Raw genomic sequence first — 6,000 nt, forward strand, 5'->3', positions numbered from 1 at the left:
TTGGGCATGAGTCACTCAGATATAAAACAGGACAAACAAAGCCCATGTTGCACCATGTATATCGTGGTTATGAATTAAGAATTCATTCCAGCGACTTATTAATATGTGCGCCCGTTTTACTAATTCATTCCCTTATTTTAGGTTAATCATGGCGACGAATTACCAATTAGTGCCTACATCGCATTTTGCAAGCCTGGGGGCTTTACAGGTGACGATATGGTGACTTGGGGGCTGGTATTAACTTCACTGTTGATCAGCTGCAAGGCCCTGGAAAAGATAATGGATATCGGTGGATGTATACAAAGTGTTTTCAACAAGGTATTCATATCAGAAAAGAAGAAGTAAGGATCATTCTCTCTCTATTGGACTCTCCTTTAACTCCCAGGCTCTCCAAAGCTGTCGCTTGAGACCCCCAGTCCCCATGTCGTCACCAATAATGCCCGCTGGCTCTCAGTGTGCGATATATGTGCCTCTCTCTTAAAAAGATTCCATACAATGCAAGGCTTTTGAGAATGTCTCTATAACTCATTCCCAACTCAAACTAAATTCAGCCTGCCGAAGTTCTAGCCAGTGCACGTATGCAGTGCTGTGCACACGTGTCACGACACCAATCAACGGCAAACCACTTACGTTTCTATGGTAACCTCTCGTGCTCAGATTCAAGCAGCTACCTAGCTAGTTTGTGGAGATGGCAAAAAGAAAGAATTCAGAGGAGTATTGAATATTTCAGAGTGACTGGACTGAAACATGTGCTTTTATTGAAAGCTTTGGTTCTCTGCTGTGTCTGATTTGCATAGAAAATATTGCCTCGTTTAAAAAAAATCAACTGTTGCGAGACATTTCGTAACCCACCATGCAGATTTTTCAGCAAAGTACCGAATGGGCGAAAGCCGAAGGAAGGTGTGCACGGAGCTCCAATATAAACCTCAAGCCGGACAGCAGCAGCTGCAAGTGTGGACAGGAGCAACTTGAAACCTGAATGCTGTCAGCTTTGCTGGCTTATTGGACACTGTAAGACCAGGAAAACCTTTTACGGATGGAGAATATGTAAAGTCGTGCATGTTCAGTATGGTAACTGAACTGTTTGTGGATTTCCCGAACAAGGAGAAAATCATTTAGAAAATAAAAGACATTCCACTGTCAGCCAGAACAATGCATGATCGCGCTGTCATGATGAAAAAAATGCATTAACTATAAATGAAAACTAAAAAGTTAAAAATAAAAAGTTAGTTTTCACCTTTGGTGAAAAAAGGTTCCCGTCCCTTGGTTTAAATGGAATACGCACATGGATATGAATATTTGGAGCACTAAAGAGAGACAGATAGTGGCATTGCAATACATCCCTAGTACATACTGTAGTATTGATTCCATTCTCAGGCCTCATTTACAACCGAAAGACATATTTCGTCTTCATCTTTAATTCAGGAATTATGTCCTCTCTCACTTTTCCTATCAGAAATCCTTTGATTTCTGTCCTGCTACTCAATTCTTCATGGAACTCTGCAGTTCAAAGAGGTTTCTTTTTTTCTTATGAGGTAAAGAGCTTGCCAAGTCAACAAGTAAGACTGCCCATCGGAGGTTAGCTGATTTCAGCAGAGGTTTGATCGTCTCCAATTCAGGTCAACCTCAGCAGCACACTGCTGGGACATAAAAGCCAGTGTCCTGTGATCCCAATAAGCATGACTTTTAACAAGCTTGATCAGTCAGCTGTCCACCTGGGTACTCTGATGCTGGCTTGGTCATTTTTAGTAGAGAGATTGAGTGCCAAAGCAGTGCATTGATGCCAAAATAAAAGTATACTCAAAGAAAGAAGTTATGCATCAAGTGCATCTCTGGTAGGGTTGCAACTAGGGAATGGTCTTCACAGAAGATATGGGATTGGGAAAAGTGAACGGATTTGGACCTACTTGTAAAGAACTGGATTTGGCAAAGAAATTGACTCATGTTTCCCTCTTTTTCTTTCTTTTTTTAATAGACACTTTAGGAGCAAAGGCATTGATAGTTCCAATTTTCTAACAAGGACAGGAAAGCTTTTCAAAGAACCTATCCACTGTATAGATAGTGCTGATAATAACAGTTCCATTGAATTATGAATTTATTCAGAATATATCACATTCTAACTTAGAAGCGATGCTATGTATGTGGTGTACATCTGGGTAGTGGAGGGGTTCAGGGTGTTATTATTATGCGGTTGCATTAATTTGTGGAATCACTGATAAAGGAGTGCGGCACCAACATGCCCAGAATAATATACAATTTGGAAAAAGAATTGCATTGTGTAAGCATTATTTACATTATATAGAGGAGAACTGGTACACTGTAACATTTTTCAGTTTGAGGCAAATTACTCAAATGCATTTTCAGAAGTATGATGTAAGCATGATGTACTTGCCACATGACTTCTTACCCATGTTTATATTATTTATTAATTGAAAGTTAACCCATATTTTCATGTACGGAATCTTGTGTTAGAACTGTACCGGCAAACTGTTCAATTAGTAACATGACCTGACACAACTGTAAACTGTAAACTTACATCAGATGCACATCAGGAACAATCTAATTAAACCATCATCCATTCATTTTATGTATATATACGTTATATAATGTGTGATATATCTCTAAAGTAGTTTAGGAAATATTAAGTAACTAAAATAGATCAATTGAATGGCCATTATACATAAGCAGAGAAGCATAACTGATTGATGATTCTGAGCTCATACAGAGAGCTCATATACATTTACATTTATGATATTTGGCAGATGCCCTTATCCAGCACGACTTATAGAAGTGAGTTGAAGTCTCTATCTTCAATCTTTCTTGAATTTCCCTGATGGGGGAACAATAAAACAATCTTATCTTATCTGAACTTATCTCATCTTATGTTATTGTATCATATCATCTCTTATCTCAACTTATCTTATCGGATCTTATTGTATCTTATCTTATCAATAAGTACCTCATGATACTGGATCACTAGGTCACAAACTAAGAGTACTATCAGTCTAAAAACTCTGTTGGGGAGGTAACACAGTTGTAACTCAAGACCTTTTTTAAAATAAAATGCTAATTTAAGTACTCCCTGAAGAGGTAGGTCTTTAGTTGTAGACACCTAGGTCCCAGACCAGAGAAGAGCTTTCATGCATTCCTTCCTGGTACCCTGAGAGATGGTGGGACCATCGCTAGTTTTCCTTTCCATCATTTATTTTTGTTATTTCATAGTAACCATGATAACTATAGTATGGTACTATATATGGTTTCTAAGGATTTAACTATAATTGTATGGTAAAAACTAAAGAATAATGTATTTATGAGCTCTGAGTCAATTACAAGTCATTCTTATGGGGGCAGAAAATAGTGAATAAACCCAAAAAACTTTTCACTATCAGTGCTGTCTCCATCCTCTTAACAGTTTGAGACCCTTTAAAGTTTACATATAACAAATGTTTCAACTGTACTGCAGGTTGCACTGCGTGCACAAATTGTTAAATGTATGGTAACTGTACACAGATAGATCTGTACAGAGTGGACGCATCCTGCTGTTGTTTTCAGACAGACATGGAGAAGTGATGTACTTGCAGATGGATGTAACGAGCATGAGTGCATTTAGAGAAAACGTGTTACAGTTGTGTTGGCTGTCCCCTATTATAGCTTTCTAGCTTGTCCAACTAGTCAGTACTGAGTTGATCAGTATGAGAATAAGATACATAAGAAATGGTTTGATTTCATCATGTGATATAGACATTGTTGTGGTTTTTTTGGGCTGGGGGGGGGGGGGGTAGGGGGGTCCAGAATTAATTTTCTATTTTGAAGTTGTGCCATCGTCAAACAATTCCAACCATTATAATTTTCATATACGATTATAGAAAATGATGACTCTGATCACAAGCACTTTTACAGTCATCTTATTTAGAGTAAGCATTAACCCAAAGGGAGATTCATCATGCATTTGACAGTCTTTTTTATATGGCACATGTAACTGAATGCATACAGCTAAAGGACATGTGAGCATCTGTTGGCTGAAACAGTGCTTCGTGGATTATGCATTAGGAGACACTGACAGCTGTGCATCCTGTAGTCCCAAGGTCAAGGTGTTTTGAAAGCATCTGAGCACACATGAAGTAGAATAAATAGGCACCGGTGCTTGATTCAACCTTTGATATTCTGTGTGTTGTGTCAAATATGTCAGAGACCTGAGTAGATTACATTTGTGCAACCTGCATAGTAATCAAAAAGAATATTATTGACTAATAGAGTGTTTTCGATAAGGCATGTGTTAAAATTGAAACTAACAGATATTGCTGATGGTCCCGAATGATAACATTCTACTTGAATATAGTGTAATATAGTTTTAGGGCTCATTGGAGTTTTTGTAAAATGGGTTGAAAGGTTTATAAAGAGCACAATATAATACAATGCAACTGAGACCAGGCACATTCAACATATTTGATTTCACTCACTATAAACAGATAAAGATTCATCCAGAAGAATTCATCATTTCAATACAAGTATCAGTAAAAAAAAAAAAAAGAAAGAAAGAAAAAAAAAAACACTCCTTGCTAAGACATCCATTATATTGTAAATCACACAGTCATGTATATAACGTTGATATTGAGTCAGCATTAAAAATAAATAAATAAATAAATACATAATACAAAAAAGCTTTCCTTTTTTTTCTTGGCAATCAAATACCAAACAGTTGGTAATTTTTCAAAATACAGACAAAATAGCAAACAAGTAGAACTCGACACAAATGGCATTGACAAGGACGCCTCCAACACGTCTAGTCTTTCTTATTACTAAATTGTTTGCCTCATATACCCTTAAACTATCCCTTGACCATGTTTGGTTCAATGCCAACATGTAATCAGATTATCATCTGGTTGCAAGATAAATCCATACAAATTCTATATTTAAGCACCTATTTTTAAGATATTGCACTAACACTAACAAGATTTAGATAGAATATTAGATAGACACCAAATGAGCCTTGAGTTCTTGAATATGAACATGTTAGTAACATCTCTGTATGACAAACAGTAAGGAAACTTTTTTTTTTTTTTTTTTAAATACTATTTCAGACATCTGACCTTGCTGTGACCTTAACCTTGTTTGGATCTGTTCCCAAACCTGCTCAGTTCATGTGCTGCTTACTGTGATAATTCCATATAAATCGTGCAAGCATTCAACCACTTGTTCTTGAGATACTGAAAGAGGTTAAGAGAATCTCAGAAGGACGCACAGATAGACGGACACATGGAAGGATGCATGGACAACCCAAAAATATAAGACAAATAACGCCGGCAATGATATTCTATTGTTTATAGTCGATAAATAGTCACGTATGAATCGTTATGCTTGGAAATAATTCCAACAACCATGTAAAATGCAGCAGTTCATTTTTTGTGTATTTCTAAGCAAACAAAGGACCCTGCACCTTTTTTTTCCCTTATGTATATTGCATTTTTCCATATGTGTAGTTATATGTAAATTTTGCTCATTGGATGTTTCTTTTGTTTGTTTTTTTTTCACAGAGGAACATTCCGACGTGGGCCTCTTCATTACCATACAGTTGATTGATTGATTGAATGACTTCTGAACTACAGAGTTCAGTATAATGCAGTAATGTATTCAGAATCTGAGATGATGTAGCCTCCACATACAAAGCACACGGCACCCAAGGAGACGGCCAGTGCATGCCACATTCGAGGAATTTGGGAATTTTATAATTTCCTGTTTGCTCTGAAAGGGATGGCAGCACCTGGTCGACACAGCTGTACTTCATTTGGAGAGCAATTTGAACAGAGCGGAGAGGGAGACAAGAGGATCGTGCCTGCCTTGTCATTAAGGGCTGCAGAATGGCCTCCGTTTGTTAGACACATGGCACAGAGTTAATGCTTCTGAATGGGGGTACTGCCGCTGTTGATGCTGCCACAAATTTTGCCTAAGTGCCGGCGACATCTAAAAAGCCACTCCAGCCAAAGAAAAAGACCTGTTTCC

This window comes from Ictalurus furcatus, chromosome 9 (genome assembly GCF_023375685.1).
Source record: "Ictalurus furcatus strain D&B chromosome 9, Billie_1.0, whole genome shotgun sequence".
Lineage (NCBI taxonomy): Eukaryota > Metazoa > Chordata > Actinopteri > Siluriformes > Ictaluridae > Ictalurus > Ictalurus furcatus.